Source organism: Prionailurus viverrinus, chromosome A1, assembly GCF_022837055.1.
Source record: "Prionailurus viverrinus isolate Anna chromosome A1, UM_Priviv_1.0, whole genome shotgun sequence".
NCBI lineage: Eukaryota > Metazoa > Chordata > Mammalia > Carnivora > Felidae > Prionailurus > Prionailurus viverrinus.
The window spans coordinates 56,846,754-56,867,943 of NC_062561.1; the positions used below are offsets into that span (position 1 = coordinate 56,846,754).

A 21,190-nucleotide genomic window follows, 5' to 3' on the forward strand; every position below is an offset into this window, starting at 1 on the left:
TCTGCTGGGTTTGGGGTGTCTTTGCTGCTCTGCTTCTGTTTCCTTTAGGTGTTATGTTAGATTTTGTATTTGGGATTTTTCTTGTTTCTTGAGATAGACCTGGATTGCAATGTATTTTCCTCTCAGGACTGCCTTTGCTGCATCCCAAAGCATTTGGATTGTTGTATTTTCATTTTCGTTTGTTTCCATATATTTTTTAATTTCTTCTCGAATTGCCTGGTTTACCCATTCATTCTTTAGTAGGGTGTTCTTTAGCCTCTATGCTTTTGGGGGTTTTCCAGACTTTTCCCTGTGGTTGATTTATCCCTAGCTACTTTCAGAATTTTCTCTTTATCCTTGTGTTTTGCCAGTTTCACTATGATATGTCATGCAGAAGATTGATTCAAGTTATGTCTGAAGTGAGTTCTCTGTTCCTCTTGGATTTCAATGCCTTTTTCCTTCACTGGATCAGGGAATTTCTCAGCTATTATTTCTTCAAGTACACCTTCAGCACCTTTTCCTCTCTCTTCCTCCTCTGGAATACCATTTATGTGGAGATTATTTTTCTGTAGTGCATCACTTAGTTCTCTAATTTTCCCCTCATACTCCTGGATTATTTTATCTCTCTTTTTCTCAGCTTCTTCTTTTTCCATAATTTTATCTTCTAGTTCACCTATTCTCTCCTCTGCCTCTTCAATCCAAGCTGTGGTCATCTCCATTTTATTTTGCAGCTCATTAATAGCATTTTTTAGCTCCTCTTGGCTGTTCCTTAGTCCCTTGATCTCTGTAGCAATAGATTCTCTGCTGTCCTTTATACTGTTTTCAAGCCCAGCAATTAATTTTATGACTGTTATTCTAAATTCACTCTCTGTTATATTGTTTAAATCCTTTTTGGTCAGTTCGTTAGCTGTCATTATTTCCTGGAGATTCTTTTGAGGGAATTCTTCCATTTGGTCATTTTGGATAGTCCCTGGAGTGGTGCAGGAGTGCAGGGCACTTCCCCTGTGCTGTCTTGAATAACTTGCGTTGGTGGGTGGGGCCATGGTCAGACCAGATGTCTGCCCCCAGCCCACCGCTGGGGCCACAGTCAGACTGGTGTGTACCTTCTCTTCCCCTCTCCTAAGAGCGGGATTCACTGTGGGGTGGCGTGGCCTGTCTGGGCTACTTGCATACTGCCAGGCTTGTGGTGCTGGGGATCTGGTGTATTAGCTGGGGTGGATTGGCAAGGTGCACGGGGGCGGGAGGGGCAGGCTCAGCTCGCTTCTCCTTTGGAGATCTGCTTTGTGAGGGGCCCTGTGGCACTGGGAGGGAGTCAGACCCACTGGAGTGATGGATCCGCAGAAGCACAGCGTTGGGTGTTTGCGCGGTGCAAGCAAACTGGCTGGGGAATGGGCGAGGGAGATGGCGCTGGTGAGCACCTTTGTTCCCCACCAAGCTGCGCTCTGTTGTCCAGGGCTCAACAACTCTCCTGTTGTCCTCCAGCCCTCCTGCTCTCGGAGCAGAGCTGTTAGCTTATAACCTTCCAGATGTTAACTCCTGCTTGCTGTTCGAACACACTCCGTCCGGCCCCTCCACTTTTGCGAGCCAGACTCGGGGGCTCTGCTTTGCTGGCAGGCTGCCCTGCCCTGGCTCCCTCCCGCCAGTCCCTGTAGTGCGCACTGCCTCTCCGCCCTTCCTGCCCTCTTCCGTGGGCCTCTCGTCTATGCTTGGCTCCGGAGAATCTGTTCTGCTAGTCTTCTGGCGGTTTTCTGGGTTATTTAGGCAGGTGTGGGTGGAATCTAAGTTATCTGCAGGATGTGGTGAGCCCAGTGTCCTCCTACGCCTCCATCTTCCCAGGTAATTTTCTGTCTTCTGTTCCCACCCTGTGGAAATTCATCACCTATAATATTATCAGAGTGATCAAAATAAAAATCTAAACCCACACATTTGATACCTAAGCTTAAAAACTTTCAATGAATTCCCTAATTCATAGGATAAAATTTAATATCTTGTATGGTGTTCGTAAACCTTTATGCTTTTTCTTTCCATCTTTCCAGATGTTTCCTACCTTATGGTTCATTGTTTAACAACTTTTTTTATAGTTCGGGCTTCCTTCTTCTCCTTTTTCCATCATCTCTGATTAAATATAGTACTATTTATTTTAAATACTTTGTTTTCATATATTTTTCCCCACACAGTTTTCTAGTCATCTCATAGTATGACCCATATTTTACTTGTTTGTTTGTTTGTTTTTTGGCTGCCCCTAACACAATACCTAGCATGTAGTAGATGGACAAAGTTTACCTTAATGACAAACATTTTCCCTTGTAAGATGTTTTCAAAATGAATATATGTAGTTTTGTTGTTGTTTTAGTAAGGGTTTTCCAGAGCATGAATAGGAAATAGGGAGGGCCGTGGGATATTGATTGATTGATTTTAAGGCCGTTCCTTTATGTGATTGAGGAGGCTGGTAAGTCCAAGATCTGCAAGGTAGGGTGGCAGGCTGGAGACCCAGGGAAGACTTGATGTTGCAATTTGAGCCCACAGGCCAACTGCTTGCAGAATTCCTTCCTGCTAAGAGAAAGTCAGGCTTTCTCTTAATGCCTTTAACTGGATGAGGCCCATCTGTGTTACAGAGGTAATCTGCTTTACTCAAAGTCTTGATTTAAATGTTAATATTATCTAAAAGAAACACCTGCATAGCAACAGCCAGAGATTTTTTTGACCAGATACCCATGTAATATGGCCTAGCCAATTTACCATAAGATTAACCATCTCAGTTGGCTAGCACAGGGTACAGTCAAGAACAGAAAGCATAGACCAAGTCATACTACACATTCTTTGTTCCACTTGCACAGATTAATTTCCAACCACACCCCTTGGAGGTAAGAACATGTAATTCAAATGGATGAATACATATGATTATAGATATCATTATGCAAGTTGTTCAGAGTAAATAAACTACTGCTGTAGAATTACAAAGGAATATACATAATTTGTACAAGATGAATATGCAAGTTGCCTTGATATAAAAACAAGTAGTTATAAAGAATTTTATAATGTCTAAATTATTTGTTGTAGATAGTGTTATATTTAAGGTCGTTAAAAAACTTAAGGTACCAGGATTTGTGAAAACCCTTATGAGGAAGAATTAAATATCATCAGATAATATGGGGTGCCTGGGTGGCTCAGTCAGTTAAGCATCTGATTCAGCTCAGCTCGTGATCTCATGGTTTGTGAGTTTGAGTCCCACATGGCTCTGTGCTGACAGCTCAGAGCCTGGAGCCTGCTTTGGATTCTGTGTTTCCCTCTCTCTCTGCCCCTCCCCCACTCATGCTCTGTCTTGGTCTCTCAAAAATAAATAAAGGTTAAAAATATATTTAAAAAAATATCAGATAAATAAAGTAATGAAGTCTCATAGAAGATAATTTACTGAAGTTTGATGACTCCAAAACCCGTGCAAATAATGCTCAGCTATGAAATTAATGGGCTTCACATTTATTTCTATTCCAATTTATAGATAAGTCAACATTTTTAGAAGTGCTAATAAACTATCACTAAGTTTTTGTTAAAAAATGTTTAACATGCTACTAAATATTTAATAAACATTTGATATATTTGAATAGTTTTAGGGAATTTAGATATTTGTCACTTTGAGAAAAAAAAATTTTTCACATCAGTCTTACTTGGTAAATCACAAATAGAATAAGCATGTGTTATCACAAAGTAGTGTCTCCTTTCTCCTGAGAAAGGCTTTAAGCTTTTGGTTGCTATGCCATTATTGCCGTCCTGTAATTTTGTCACAGAATGACAAAACAGACAAACTGAAACAAACAAAAAACAGTTTGGCAGACAACGAATACAGTGTTTTATGTAATATAGATGTCCTTCCATTATAACAAAATGGCTTAGCTGCTTGGTCTCTCTATGTACATTTACCATGTGCTCACATATAAATACAATTACAATTGCTTATATCTATGTGTATTCATCTTTTTATAGTAAATAGTCTTGCAGAAATATTCTCCTAAACTAAGTGCACATGGCTACTTATATATACACCATTTGTGTGAATTCAAATAATCTTTAATGAATGCTGGCTAATTATAGGTTCTAGCTAATTAAGGCTTTATAGTAGTAGTTATTTTTCTGCTGCAAATGTTGTTGTAGCCTCAATTCATTTCAAGGTACTATGATTTAGGAGATTCTGTACAAATACATTGCCTGGGAATAAAGGAGAACCATAATATTATTTATTTCTTCATGATTATATTTCAGCTGAATTTAAAATGGCTTACAAAAATGCATGCTATGGCAAAAATAAACACAAATGAAATTTTTTAGGTTAATCAATGAGGGTAAAAGCAAAATAAATATGTGAAATGAAATTCAGCAAAGAATTTAACACTCTAAATGCACTCTCTGTGGTTTTTGTACAGGTGGTGGATAATTTTGGCTTTTTCAGAAGCCTAACGTAGGAGGAACATGATTCACACAGAGCTCAACGTGCGGCAAATATTTAGTAAGTGGAATTAACATGAAGTAATTATTTTTCATGTTTCCCTATAGATTTACACACATACTAACATAGGTTGAACTATATCCAGAAGAAGGACAATGGCAGGATAAAATTAAACTGTTTTAAGCTAGGAGGAATAAATAATTATCACATAGTTACAATGACTTTCCCTAAATAGAATCAGTCATGTTGTGTTGCTGTTACTATTCTATGATGAAACCAAAAAATATTTCCTAGAAAATAATTAACCATGTGAAGGTGATACAAACTTAATCTTTCCTGGCTTGGTTTAAATCTTTCTTCTTTCAGTTTTATTTACCACAAACTATATATCCTTCCTAGAGTCATTGAAAAAGTGGGTAGTGATCAATTCATTTTGCAGAATTTAATGTGTTTTGCTCATTAACCTTGAGAAGTTTCCCATAGGAAAATAAATGAGCAAAGGCAGTAAAGTGTGAAAAGAGATTGAACAATAACAAGTAGAATACTGTGGGAAGAATCCAAGGCATGAGGACTGGGTTGTGGGGTATAAAATGCCCTGTGGAGACTGTGGATAAGACAGATATTCTGATACCAAATCAGGATAAAAATAATCCTAAAACAAAAAAAAGTCTAGTTTGTCTGATCTAAGTATTGCTACTCCAACTTTCTTTTGACATCCATTTGTGTGATAAATATTTCTTCACCTTGACACTTTCAATCTGCTGGTGTTTTTAGGTCTAAAATGACTGTCTTGTAGGCAGCATATATTTGGGTCTTTTCCCCCCCCCCTCCATTCTGATTCTGTCTTTTGATTGGAGCATTTAGTCCATTTACATTCAAAGTAATTATTGATAGATATGTATGTATTGCCATCTTATTACTTGTTTTGTGTTTATTTCTGGAGATTGTCTCTTGTCCCTTTTTTCTCTGTTTGCCCTCAGGGGTTTGTTTGTGCTGGACTTCTGGGGGACAGGCCTGCTGCACTGGGACTTTGATCCTGCTTTGGTATCAGGGTAATAATACTGGCCTCATAGAATGATTTTGAATGTGTTCCCTCTGTTCCATTATTTGTAAGATTGTGATAAAGATTATCATTAACTTTTTTTTTTAATCTTCGATAGAATTCACTGATGAAACCATATAGTCTTGGGCTTTTCTGTATTGGGAGATTTTTGATTCTTAATTCAACTTTCATTCTTGTTATTGGTCTTAGATTTCCTGTTTCTTGGATTCAGTATTCATGATTCAATCTTGGTAACTTGTGTATTTTTAAGAATTATGTTTTTTTTCCCTAAGTTATCTGATTTGTTAGTATATAATTATACTAATCTGGTATCTCATTATATATATCTTTGGTCCCATTTTATTGTTTTCTCTTCCATTTCCCATTTTGGTTTTTGAATCTTCTCTCTTTTTTCTTTAGTTATTATAGTTAAAGCATTGCCAATTTTGTTTATTTTTTTAGAAAAACTGGTCATTATTTTCAATGTTATGTTATTGTTATTCTGGTCTCTGTTTTATATATTCCTCATTTTTTTTTGTTATTTCCTTCCTCTCCTAAATTTCAGATAACTGTCTTTTTTTTCTAGTTCCTTGTGGTATAATGTTTTTTACATAAGAACTTTTTTCTTAATATAAGAATTATACAATTAATTAATTAATACAATTATACAATTAATTAATACAAGAATGTATATACATACACACACATATATATGTAACATATATTATACACACACATATGCATACATACATATTGTGGAATATTACTCAGCCACAAAGAAAATGAAATCTTGTCATTTGCAACAACATGGTGGGATCTAGAGGGTAGAATGCTAAGTGCAATGAATCAGTCAGAGAAAGACAAATACCATATGATTTCACTCATATGTGGAATTTAGAAACAAAATAAAAAAGAAAAGAGACAAACAAACAAAAGCAGACTCTTAAATATAGAAAACAAAGTGGTGGTTACCAGAGAGGATATGGGTGGGGGGATGGCGAAATAGGTGAGGGGGATTAAGATTGTACTTACTATGAACAGTACTGAATAATGTATACAATTGTTGAATCAGTACTGTGTAATGTATAGAATTGTTGACTCACTATATTATACACCTGAAACTAATATACCTAATGTAACACTTGCTAATAACACTGATTACACTGAAATTAAGAGAAAAAGTTTTAAGAATGACATAGGTACTCTCCTCCAGGGCCTAATTGTAAAAACTCATTCATATGGCATACTATAAAGGCCATATCTGACCTGCAGTTTTTTTCTTGATAGAAATTTGCAAACTTAAGCCTGACCCTAGAGGAGACCTGAAACTAGTAAAAGTCTGGGAACAAAGCAGGATTACATGTATGTACTTAACTGATCTTAGATATTTTCTTTGCCTTGTTGAATTTCATTTTGAATTTCGAATCTGGGTTATAACTCTGTCATTGACTGTAAGGATAGAGATTTAAGGTGAGTGAAAGACACAGAAGTGGCTTCATATGTATAAAATATTTGTAGAGTTCTATTTACTGCTTTGTGGAGAGTCAGATTGAGCGGTGGCTACCAATAAAACAACTAAAAGTGACTAAACTGATCGATACTCTCTTACCTTTTATGAATTTGGACACTTAAGTTTGAGCAGAATTTAAAAAATAGTGAAACACACACATAATTTTCAATTAAATATATAGCTTCTGAATAAAGATAATTATGTAATTATGTGTTATGGTATAACACATAATATAATTGGCTATATCTGTTTATTAAATGTAAACTAATATTGCTAACTAGATGATTACAACCAGATTTATTTGTGTCTTAACAAACCAGTGTGGGCTAATGAAAGTTTTATGAAGTAGCAAATAGATCAATAAAGCATGATATATTTTTTGACAGAAAGTATGCATTTAGGATGTCTATATTATGATAATATGCATCTATTCTTTAAATCTTTTATTTATTTCATATGTTTATTTGATATATTTGGCAACTATATATTCTAAAAATCTTAAAAGTTTCATCAGGCTCTGTGCTGATAGCTCAGAGCCTGGAGTCTGTTTCGGACTCTGTGTCTCCCTCTCTCTGCCCCTTCCCTGCTTGTGCTGTGTCTCTCAAAAATAAATAAACATTGAAAAAAATTTTAAATCTTAAAAGTTTTTAAAAGGTAAAATAATATTCCTTTTATTTAATTCAGTCATGATTCATAGGGAGTAACACCTTAAATTACGTTCTTTTTTTATTTAGAAGTCTCATATTCATAGAAATACTGGTATAAATATAACAAAATCATATTTTCAAAGCCATAAAATATTGTCTTGGATATTTAAGAAAGTAAGAATTTTTTAAACTAGGACATTGTGACTAAGACAAAATACCTAGCGTAATTTACTGAGAAGCAATTCAGAATAAATTATCTCATAGTACAATGCCTATAAAGTAAAAACAAAAATATATAAATAAATAATTGATAATCACATGTTAATTAGAGGCAAAGGAACCAAATAGAATTTTAGATAGGAAAATTGAATATTAAAAAAGGAAAATGAATTAAAGTTCAGATTTAAAAAATAAAGCAATAATCACCCATTTTATCAATATCCCAGTATATTTGTGAGCTTAAGGCCTATTAGCATATGTACTTCTGTGTAAAGCATTGAAATTATTAATGATTAAATATTTCTTAAGTGTGAAATTCTCAAATGTTTTTACTTATTTCATTTTTATATAGTACCTGCAATTAATTTTGTCTGTATATGCTTTACTTTTATACACCATCAGTACCTCAAAACATTGTTGAAATGTTTTTGATATTCACAATTTTTTTTGTGGTTCTCTTAAGAATAAGCCAACATGATCTTATAAACCAATTTATGTAAAGCAAACAAGCAAAATTGGTTATTTTTAACCTACTTCGGGTAAAGAAATAATTTTTTCTCTTTTTGCTTGAAATTGAAAGAAATGCAAAGAAATGAAGAAGTTAACTCTATTTTGAATCCTTGATAAGTATCTTGAAATGCCTACCTGTACCCTCAATATAAAGCAACATTAAAAGAAGGAAGGGGTGCCTGGGTGGCTCAGTCAGTTAAGCATCTGATTCTTGATCTAGGCTGAGGTCATGATCTTACAATCAAAGGATCAAGCCCTGTATTAGACTCTGCACTGACCTCGTGGAGCCTGCTTGGAATTCTCCCTCCCTGTCTCTCTGTCCCTCCCCTGTGCATATATGCTCTCTCTCTTTCTCTTCCTCAAAATAAATAAACATCAAAAAATTACTATTAAAATAAGAAAGAAAGGAGGAAGAAGAGGAGAAGGAAGTAGAAGAATAAGAAAAAAAAAAGTGTGTGTCTATACATGTACACACACAACTATATGTATACATATGCCTATATATATGGCAAATAATATACTCTTTATAGCTACAGCAGTAATCCCAACCTGACTAAGATTCTCTAAAAAGCTAGCTAGATGATACAAGCACAGGACATCTTTGTTATTGTTGTTTTTCTTTGTTGTTGTTGTTGTTTAATGGCAGTGGGCCATCCTAAAGTATAGAGCTAGAGGTGGCTGAAAGATAACTTCATTTTTCCCTCCATGAGGGAAAACCATTAAGGCCCACTTTTCCTTCAGCTGATGTGGAAGTGCTAATATAGTGAGAAACTAGCAAAATAACATGTCAGCTATAGATAGTGAACTTGCTTCAGATAAAGGAAAGAATAAGCCTAATACCATTTCCCAAATGAAAGCAGGGACAGATTAACTAAAGAAAGGGAGTCATGGCCAGGCTTTCTCTTTAGCAGGAGCAACTTCAGAAGCTTTACTCATTCAGTCTCCTGGGCAAGTTATGTGTCTCAGCCTATAAAACATGTCACTTCCCAGATCCAGATTCATTTATACCACTTGGTTGAGTCGTCATTCTCAACTATTAGTGCTTTTAATTTCACTAATCCAGAGCAGCCTTATTTAGCCTAGGACTGTTAAAAAGATGTGATAGATATACTTACCAACATGAAGATTGCTTTCCGAAAGTCAGGATTAATATATGACAATATAGGTTTATACGTTGTAACAAATGCATCACTCTGGTGAGGATGTTGACAGTGGGAAAGGCTATGGGTGTGTGAGAGCAAGGGCTATATGAAAACTTTCTGTACCTACTTTTCAATTTTGCTGTGAACTTGAAAGTGTCCAAAAAAATGAAATCTTACAAAAAATTAGCCAGAGACTGCCTGTTGCCAAACAGAAAACATAAGATACAGTAATTTATTTTTTCTTAAGATTTAATAGTAAGTATTATTAAGGAAATTAAAAAAAAATCAAGCATAAAATGCTATTTGTGCCTACTTATATCTCTGAATCAGTTTTTTCTTCAATGTTAACCAAACCAGTAATGGTTAATTTAGACCAGTGGCTGACATAAAATGATGACTTACTTAGTTTCAAATATTAGGTTAGTTGAAGCAGTTTAATCTTCTATTTCATCAACCTTTTGAGAAATGTTTATTTCAAATTTGCGTGTAAAATAAATATGTTCCAAGGAGATGTCTTTAATTGTTTTAAGTATTGACACATTACATATGATCTAACCTCAAAAGTAAGTCTTGCATGTTTTAGAGAAAACAAGAACCAAAAACAAAAATTACAACAAAAACAAATTAAAATGAATAACAGTGTTTAAAGGATAAGAAAGGAAAAAAAGAGGAAGAAAGGAAGGAAATGAGAAGGCAGTTCATTATTCAATTACTTCAAAATGAGAGAAAAGAAATGCAAGATATAGAGAGCATAGAAGACTAAGAAAAATCTTAAATACGCCCCAGATAGGAATTCTGTATGATATTAAGTCTTCATAATTATTTTTATCCAGGACTTTTAGCTTTTAACTACACCTGTGGTTTGGTTTTCTGTTCATTTTATCTAAGCTCTGGAAGTAACATTTATTGTTGGTAATAATTTAATGAGAATCTAGCAGTGCCCTGTTTTATTTCTATGTGAATAAATATGCTATTAAAGCAGTATTTTCCCATTAAGATATATAGTTCATAATTTAGGTTTAGTCAAAGGAGAATAAACTTGTTTTCCTAAATAGAGTGAAGTTTTAGATGATTTTATATAAGAGGATATCCAACTTCTCTTCCATAAAAGTTAACTCTTTTTATAATTTATAAGAGTTTTCAATACAAATATAAGTCATAAAATATGTGTTTTATGTGGAATTGAGTTAGGATGGTACTGGAATATTAGTTCAAGGTTTTGAAAATGTCCTCATAGATTGTAACTAATAATATCTACAAGGCTAAGTATAACTGTTCTCCCAGTTGAACCAAACTATAAAGTTAACTCATTTCCTGACTTTATTTAGACTTTAATTTCTTTTATAGTGGTGATTAAGTAAGAATAGTATACCATTAAAGTGAAGGACAAGCACGAAATGTATTTCCTTTTAAATTTGTTAACACTCTCCAGTTTCTGGAAGATGAATTCTTACAAGAAAAAACATTTACTGTCAGGCTATTATGTTCAAAGTATTTAAAGCGTGCTTATTTCTTATTGGGCATTACATCAGAATGGTTTTGCGTACTTTTATAGACAAGACACCTGCTGTGTTTTTTAAAAAGAGATACAGTTTGAAAACCATTTAATCAGGTGTACAAATAGCTAATAAAATCTAGGATTAAAAACAATCTGTGCTCATTATTTTGGAATTTTGCACTAAATTCTGTAAGTATAAACTATGTATTTCTATCTTCTAAAGTTTAATGAGAAAAAAAAAGTGCATAAATAGAGGTCTGGAATTTAATATAATTTTAGCTTTGCTGTAACTATGAATGATTATTCACTAAGTCAATTCAGCCATCTGTCTCAGCTAATGTATTTGTAAAATGAAGGTAAAAAGAGAGATGATTAACACGTTCTCAGTGATAAATATTCTAATTTTAATGTAATAAGTGCCTGAACACTTATCTTGATCATAGAATAGAGTCAGGACTTTTTTTGAACTTGGAAAAAAATTATTATAATGCATTTAATCCCATATTTCTTGATAGAATAATATAAAGGAATTCATGCTATTGGCTTGCATATTTTTTGATTGAGTAAGTATGAACTGGAGATTAAAATGAGATACATGAGTAATTCTTATATTATGCCAGATGCCAAAGAATAATTATTATCATTATTTAACTAATGATTTTTTTCATAAGAAAACACACTTTTTACAGGCTTTATAATTTAAAGGATACATACAGTACACTTTTATTCTGCTGAAGATGTAGCATTGCCCTGAAAGAAAATTTGCATAGCACACTGTCTGAGATGCCATGGTGATTGAGAAGATAAGTTATTTAATAAATTGGGAGATGGCTTAGAGAAATAAAGTATTCTCCAAAGGGAGGCAAATAGAAACATTAAACATTGTACAATAAAGGGGGAGAAAGTGAAAATTAACATCATTCAATGTACAATCATTTATCGATATATTTCTATTTGCTAAAATTATACTTCTGGTAATAGTAAAAATACATGTTAACATTCTATGCAAAGGAGATTATAACCTATTGACTTATTTACAGTCTATTGTCATAATATTTAAAAAATTACAAAACAGAGGTATAAAATTTGTGTTGTAAAGTGAAGACAAAATAAAATAACTGTGGTTATTTATAGACTATTGAGCTATTCTGTGAACTAGATCTTACATATTTTTAAAGAAATGCATTTATTCCCATAAATAAGGTATGCCTAATTAAAACCAGACATATGCTGATAAAAAACATTGCCATTTATATATTAAGCCCTGAAAATAACTCACAGCTGCTACTCAAAATAATTGACAAATGATTGCATTACTATATCCTTTTTTATGTAAATTCTAATATAAGATGCTCCTATTTAGCATAAGATGGACATCTATAGTACAATTTTAAACACAATAAAGGTTTATTATATTGCTGTCTTATTTTTCTTATCTTGAGTGAATATCCTGTGTGTGCATTTACATAAATGATTTACTTTTGTCCCAATCTGACAAACATTCTGTGGCCTAGGTGAAACCTTCAGTAAGATCAGAAGTTATTTTGTAGGTTGCATTGATTAAGTAATTAATACACTTGATGTTAAAGGAATTTCTAAAGGTATAAAAATATCTGCTGTTATTGTTCTCTTTCCACATTTTTCAAATATCTCTAGAGAATGTCGATATTACTATTAGAGAAACAAATTTCCTATTATTAGTTTCAACTAAAAATAATCATAGAAATACATTTTACCCTACTGTGATATTAGATATTTGCAGTAATTACCATGTTTTTTCCGCACATCTTTTTAAAATCACAATTTCTGCAGTGAAGCTAAATGATGTCTGTTGGAAAGATGTCATTTTTATATACTCTAAGTTGGAAGTAATTGCTACTTGTGAATATGAATTTTCGTGATACATCTTATATTTTATTAATATAATGCATGTATATTAAATTTATTCATGAATTTCTGATATATCAAATCACCTTTCTGTGTGGCTGGGTGGCTCAGTGGGTCGAGCAACTGTCTCTTGATTTCAGCGGCTCAGGTCATGATCCCAGGGTCTTGGGATTGAACCCTGCACAGGGCTCAGAGCTGGGAGTGGAGCCTGCTTAAGATTCTCTCTCTCTCTGTCTCTCCCTCTGCCCCTCTCTCCCGCTCATGCACTCCCTTTATCTCTAAAAAAGACCCAAAAACAAAAAACAAAAAAATTAAAAACATCTCCCAATGTGTAACAGGCCTTTGCTACTCATATATGGCCCATGGACCATATATGTCCCGAAAGAGCTAACTATATAGAATCTCAAGTCCTATCTCAGAACTACTGATTCAGAATATGTAGTTTTGATAATATCAATCTTAGTAATTTTTGGATAAATTAAAGTTTGTTATTGGTTATTGTACGTAAAATAATCAACAGACCGTATGTTTAATAATTAATGTAGGAGTGTTTTTGGTGAACCGATTATTGCAATTGTCAATACGATAATTCATTTATATATCTCTGAATTTAAAAACCTTCACTATTAAGACCTAAGAATAATTTAAGATACATTGTTTAATCAGAATTCCAAGAGATATTATAAATAGGTAGGAAGAAAAACAAAGACAGGAGTAAAGATCAGTCTATTTTTCCTTTTCCTTACATATTGTTGGGGATTTTAGAGTTTAACAGATTCCAGCTTATATTATAAGAGAAAAAATTATTTGATACTATGTCTTGATCCATTTCCTAAAATATAGCCAACATTTTATGAAATTTATGTGGTAATATTAAGTAAACAATAAGTAAAAGTTGCTTTAAAGTAATTTCACTTACTGATCTAAATTAAATGATTAATGGCTATTCTTCAGGAAACTTGTTTTGATTATATTCAATATCAATGTAATTAATTTAATTTAGATTAATTTGTTGTACCTGAACTATAGTACATTTTTCCACATACTGAATCACACTTGAAAAAGTCTGCAAATGATTCCTTAACATGCCTGGTATGTTTTAGGGATTCTATATTAATTCTATCCTCTATTTATTTTTTTCTCTTTAATATCCCCATGGCAAAATCTCTCACTTCCATTCAGCATTCTTACATATTCATCTGCCTTTGAGGCCTGTCCTAACTTGAGAATTAGAACACAAGTGAGTTCTTAAAGTGTAGATATGGAAGTTATTTATACAAATGATTACTTCAACAAAAATTCATTGAGGGTCTACTATGAACTAGGCACTACTCTGGGTAGTAGGAAGATAGAGCGGATGGGGACAAACCAGAAACAGCACGAATAGGTAAATTCACTATGGTGGAAGGTGATGAAAATGCTGTGAGGAAGGGGAAAAAAGCAGGATAAGGTGATGGAAAGTGCCATGAATGAGGATGTTGTAGTCTAATAAAAATGATTGGTGACCTATCTGGTGAGACATGGGTAGTGGTTTGAGAATTTTGAAAGCTCTCTTTTGATTGATTTGTCTCAGGGAGACAGAGATGAGTATCACCAGGTGAGAGTAACATTTGGGGAGAAAATGTGAGATGTTTTGGGATAGTACAAGTACATGGACTGAGGAAGAGTTTCATAATCATTCCATCCCATCAACAATCCATTTGCAGCTTATGATCATTAATTTAGAGTGAGAACAGTTACTATAGTTTTGTTTTTCTGCAGCCCTCTTGATCAATGTAGGTAGGATCAGAGTTGGATTAAAACACCATATTTTTCAGAATGTATTTGGGAGAGCTGAGGTTTGATAAAGCCACTAAGAATAAGAGTGAGAAAAGAAAAAAAGAAGAGGGAAGGAAACATTAAACTAAAATCATCCATAGTGAATGGATACCAAAATTAAAAGAACAGGGATAAGAGACTGAGAAATAGCAGTCCATACTGTGGATATGGGTAGTACATAGTCAAGAATGGTAAGAGATGACTGGTTACTGGAAAACATTACATTTTTGTTTGTTTGTTTTTATAAAAATGTTTATATATCTTGACCCAGAAATTATTCAGAAAATTTATCTGTAAAAATAACCCCCCCCCTGCCAAATAACTCAAAAGATGGGTATGAAATTTAGCTTGCTGGAAACATTAATTTTTTAAAGTAATTTAACTTATGATTTTATTATTGATGTAATTTCAGTTTAATTTGATTTATTTTTTTAATGTATTTTCTTTATTTTGAGAGAGAATGCAAATGGGAGAGGGACAGAGAAAGAATCTGAAACAGGCTTCATCTCAGTGCAGAGCCCCAACACAGGGCTTGATCTCATGGCCCTGAGATCATGACCTGAGTCCAAATCAAGAGTCGACAATTAACCAACTGAGCCACCCCAGGCACCCCATAATTGCAGTTTAATTTTAAATACTAGGCTGTTGTTTTTGTTGTTGTTGTTATTGTTGTTATTGTTGTTGTTGAAAGCATGAGGATCTTGCATCATTTATTTTTGTATTACTATAAAATCAATCATCAAAAGCTTCTAAGAATGTTAGGAAGCATGCTTAAAATTTGCCAATTCTAGGACAAAGGGAACACATCAAGATTATAAAATATTAGATTAATGTAAGTAGTTCATAAAAGAAAATGATGTATCAGTGCTATTTTTGCCCCTTTTATTTGTGAATGGATTAATTATTTAAATAGCTGAAGTTGCCAAAACACTAATGTGTTTATTACTTTCTGAGTTTCCTATTAAGCTTTGTATAGGCACACCTCAGAAAAAGGCAGGTTCGGTCTCAGGCCCTCACAATAAAGCACACATTGTAATAAAGTGAGTCAAATGATATATATATATATATATTTTTTTTTTTTCAGTGCATATAAAAGTTAAGTGTAAACTGTAACTGTAATTACATTAAGTGTGCAATAGCATTTTGTCCAAAAAGCCAGAGTACATCCTTAGTTAAAAAATAGTTTATTGCTAAAAAATGCTAACCATTACCTGAGTGAAGTTTGCTGCATTGATTGATTCTGTAGTTCACTAACAGTGTCTCATAGCATGTGATCCTGTTTGATGGCATTTTACCCAAAGTAGAACTTCTTTCAAAATTGGAATCAGTCATCATAAACCCTGCCACTGCTGTCATTTCAACAATTTTCATAGAATCTTCACCAGGAGCAGGTTCTTAATAAGAAGCAACTCTTCATCCATTAACTCTAGTTCTCTTGCTAATGCTGCCACATTTGCTGTGACTTCCTTCACTGAAATCTTGAACACCTCAAGGTTACCATAAGGGTTGGAATCAATGTGTTCCAACTGTTGTTAATGTTGGTATTTTGACCTCTGCCCATGAATCACAGATGCTTTTAATGGCATCTGGAAGAGTGAAGACTTTTCAGAGGTTTTCAATTGACTTTTCCAGGATCCATCAGAGGAAATCACTATCTTTGGTGGCAGAGCCTTAAAAAATGTAATTCTTTTTTTAAAAAAAAATTAAATGTTTTATTTATTCTGAGAGAGAGAGAGAGAGAGAGAGAGCGAGAGAGAGAGAGAGAGAAAGAGAAAGTGCATGAGCAGGAGAGGGGCAGAGCGAGACAGGGACACAGAATCAGAAGTAGGCTGTAGACTCTGAGCTGTCAGCACAGAGCCCGATGCAGGGATAGAACTCACAAGCCATGAGATCATGACCTGAGCCAAAGTCAGACGCTTTACCGACTGAGCCACCCAGGCACCCCTAAAAGATGTAATTATTAAATAATAAGACTTAAAAGTTGAAATTCCTTCTTGATCCATGGGCTATAGAATGGGTGTTGTGCTGGCAAGGATGAAAACAATATTAGTTTTTTCATACATCTCCATCAGAACTCTTGGATTGCCAGTGGCATTTTCAATGAGAAGTAATGTTTTACGAGGAATATTTTTTCTGAACAGTAGGTCTCAACAGTGGGCTTAAAAGATTTAGTAAACTGTGTTGTAAAATGATGTGCTATCATTCAGACTTTGTTGTTCCATTTCTAGAGTAAAGACAGAGGAGATAAAGCATAATTATTAAGGGCCCTCGGATTTCCAGAATGGTCAATGAGCATTGGCTTCAACTTTGTCACCAGTGGTGTTTGCCCCTAGTAAGAGAGGTAGTCTGTCCTTTAAAGCTTTGAAGCCAGGCGCGCCTGGGTGGCTCAGTCGGTTAAGGGTCTGACTTTGGCTCAGGTCATGATTTCATGGTTTGTGGGTTCAAGCCCTGTGTTGGGCTCTGTGCTGAAAGCTCAGAGCCTGGAGCCTGATTCAGATTCTGTGTCTACCTCTCTTTCTGCCTCTCCCCTGCACTCACTCTCTCTCTCTCTCTCAAAAATAAATAAACATTAAAAAAATTAAAAATAGAAAAATAAAGCTTTGAAGCCAAACATTGACCTCTGTTTTCCTTTTTTTTTAATTTTTTTTCAACGTTTTTTATTTATTTTTGGGACAGAGAGAGACAGAGCATGAACGGGGGAGGGGCAGAGAGAGAGGGAGACACAGAATCGGAAACAGGCTCCAGGCTCTGAGCTATCAGCCCAGAGCCCGACACGGGGCTCGAACCCACGGACCGCGAGATCGTGACCTGGCTGAAGTCGGACGCTTAACCGACTGCACCACCCAGGCGCCCCTTGACCTCTGTTTTCTAGCTATGAAGTCCTAAGTGACATCTTCTTCCAATAGAAGGCTGTTTTATTTACATTGAGAATTTGTCATTTAGTGTAGCCACCTTCATTACTTACTTTAGCTAGATCTTCTGGATAACTTGCTGCAGCTTCTGTATCAGCACTTGCTGCTTCACTTTTCAATTCTGTGTTCTGGAGAAATCTTCTTTCCTTAAACCTTATGAACCAACCTCTGCTAACTTCAGACTTTTCTTCTGCTGTTTCCTCATCTCTCTTAAATTTCATAGCATTGAAAAGAATTAGGATTTTTCTTTGGATTAGGATACAGCTTAAGAGAAGGTTGTGGTTGGTTTGATCTTCTGTCCAGAACACTAAATGTTTCTCCATATCAGCTGTTAGGCTGTTTTGCTTTCTTATCATTCTTGTGTTCACTAGATAGCACTTTCAGTTTCTTTAAAGGACTTTTACTTTGCATTAAAAACTTGGCTAACTGTCACAGTTAGAGCTGGCACTCTAGCTTTTGGTCTGTTTTGGCTTTTGACCTGCCTTCCTCACTAAACGTAATCATTTCCAGCCTTTGACTTAAAGTGAGAGCCATGGCAATGAGAAAAAATGAAATATGGCCTTTTGTAGCAACATGGATGGAACTGGAGAGTGTGATGCTAAGTGAAATAAGCCATACAGAGAAAGACAGATACCATATGGTTTCACTCTTATGTGGATCCTGAGAAACTTAACAGGAACCCATGGGGGAGGGGAAGGAAAAAAAAAAAAAGAGGTTAGAATGGGAGAGAGCCAAAGCATAAGAGACTGTTAAAAACTGAGAACAAACTGAGGGTTGATGGGGGGTGGGAGGGAGGAGAGGGTGGGTGATGGGTATTGAGGAGGGCACCTTTTGGGATGAGCACTGGGTGTTGTATGGAAACCAATTTGTCAATAAATTTCATAAAAAAAAAAGAAAAAAAAAGTGAGAGCCATGGGACTCTTCCTTTCACTTGAAGAATTAGTAGCCATTATAGTGTTTCAATTTCAATATTTTTTATCATAGGAAATAGAGAGTGTTGAGATGGAGAGACATGGAGGAACAGCAGGTCAGTGGAGCAGTCAGAACACATGATATTTATTAAGTTTGCCACATAATATGGGTATTATTTATGATGCCTCAAACATTTTCTATAGTAATATCAAAGTTCAGTGATTACAAACCAGCATAACAAAAAAATTAATAAAAAAAGTTTGAAATATTGTGACCATTATAAAAATATGATAAAGACACAAAATGAATAAATGCTATTAGAAAAATGGTGCTGATAGGAATAGGAATATAGTAGCAGAGTAGGAGGAGCCTAGACTCACCTCCCCCACAAACACAACTAGATAACTGTCAAATTATCCTAAAAACCCCAGTAATCAATCTAAAGACTGACAGAACAAACTCCACGACTAAAGGGAGAGAAGAGCCCACATCAAAGAATAAGTATGAGATATAACTGGCTTTTCTAACAAACAGAAGGCAGAGACTTATATAAAATGCCATGATGGAGGAATTTATCCCAAATAAAAGAACAAGATAAGGTCACAGTCAGAGAAATAAGTGAAACCAGTATAAGTAAAATGCGTGATGTAGAATTAAAGCAACAATCATAACGATACTAACTGGGCTTGACAAAAGAATAGAAGACATCAGTGAGACCCTTGCACAGAGATAGTAGATTCAAAAGAGAATCAATCAGATATGAAGAATGCAATAAGTGATATTGGAAACAGGCATAATGCAAGGAACAGCAGGCTGGAAGAAGCAGAAGAATGCTTTAATAACCTAGAATACAAAGTAATCAAAAGCAAAGAAGCTGAATAAAAGAGAGAAGAATTATGCAATACAAGAATAGACTTAGAGAACTCAGTGACTCCATCAAACATAATGGCATCCATACTGTAGGAGTCCCAGAAAAAGAAAAAAAGAGAAAAGGGGGAAGAAAATTATTTTAAGAAATAAGAGAAGAAAAGTTCCATAATCTGGGGAAGGAAACAGACATCCAGGTCCAGGACACACAGAGAACTACCATCAAAATCAACAAAATCAGGCCCACACCAAGACATATTGCCCACACCAAGACATATTGTAATTAAATTTGCAAACTACAATGATAAAAAAGTATTAAAAACAAGAAGACTAAAGAAGTCCTTAACTTAAAAAGGAAAACCCATAAGGCTAACTGGAGATTTTTCAAAAGAAACTTGGCAAGCCACAAGGAAGTGGCATAATATACTCAATATGCTAAATGGGAAAAATCTGTAGCCAAGAATACTCTATCATGTGTTTGGGAGATTTTTAATTACTAATTCGATTTCTGTACTGGTTATGGGTCTGTTCAAATTTTCTATTTCTTCCTGTTTCAGTTTTGGTAGTTTATAATTTTCTAGCAATTTTTTTCATTTCTTCCAGATTGCCCATTTTATTGGCATATAATTGCTCATCATATTCTCTTATTAGTGTTTGTATTTCTGCTATATTGATTGTGATCTCTCCTCTTCCATTCTTGATTTTATTTATTTGGATCCTTTCCTTTTTCTTTTTGATCAAAATGGCTAGGGGTTAATCAATTTTGTTAATTTTTTCAAAGAACTAGCTTCTGGTTTCATTGGTCTGTTCTGTTTTTGTTTGTTTTGTTTTGTTTTTGTTTTGATTTGTTTTTATTTTGGTTTTGATTGCATTGATTTCAGCTCTAATCTTTATTATTTCCTGTCTTCTGCTGGTTTTGGGTTTTATTTGCTGTTCTTTTACAGCTCTTTAAGGTGTAAGGTTAGGTTGTGTATCTGAGACCTTTCTTCCTTCTTTAGGAAGACCTGGATTACTATATACTTCCCTCTTATGACTGCCTTTCCTGTGTCCCAGAGATTTTGGGCTGTGGTGTTATCATTTTCATTGGCTTCCATGTACTTTTTAATTTCCTCTTTAAATTCTTGTTTAGTCTGTTCATACTTTAGTAGGATGGTCTTTAGTGTCCAAGTATTTGTTATCTTACCACATTTTTCCTTGTGGTTGATTTTGAATTTCATACTGTTGTTGTCTGAAAATATGCAAGGTATGATCTTGATCTTTTTGTACTTGTTGAGGGCTGATTTGTGTCCCTATGTGATCTATTCTTGAGAACATTCCATGTGCACTGGAAAAGAATGTGTATTCCACTGATTTAGGATGAAATGTTCTGAATAAATCTGTTAAGTTCATCTGGTCCAGTGTGTCATTCAAAGCCATTGTTTCCTTGTTGATTTTCTGTTTAGATGATTTATTGCTGTAAATGGTGTGTTGAAGTCCCCTACTATTTTGGTATTATTATCAATGAGTTTCTTTGTTTGTGATTAATTGATTTATGTATTTGGGTGCTCTTACATGTGGAGCATAAATGTTACAATTGTTATGTCTTCTTGGTGGATAGACCCCTTAAATATGATATAATGTCCTTCTTCATCTCTTGTTACTGTCTTTATTTTAAAGTCCAGATTGTCTGATATAAACATGGCTACTCTGGCTTTCTTTTGGTGACCATTAGCACGATAAATGGTTCTCCACCCTCTTTCTTTCATTCTGAAGGTGTCTTTAGGTCTAAAGTGGGTCTCTTGTAAACAACATATAGATGGATCTTGT

The 21,190-nt window shown here is 34.5% G+C and overlaps 1 long non-coding RNA gene across 1 annotated transcript in view; it reads left to right on the forward strand.

Moving 5' to 3' along the window:
- LOC125176838 (uncharacterized) overlaps positions 1 to 21,190 on the forward strand; it is a 297,248-nt gene that overhangs the window by 82,478 nt on the left and 193,580 nt on the right. Inside the window, exon 2 of the long non-coding RNA XR_007156413.1 lies at positions 4,398 to 4,480. This is a non-coding gene — a long non-coding RNA (uncharacterized LOC125176838). The remainder of the gene's footprint in view (positions 1 to 4,397; positions 4,481 to 21,190) is intronic.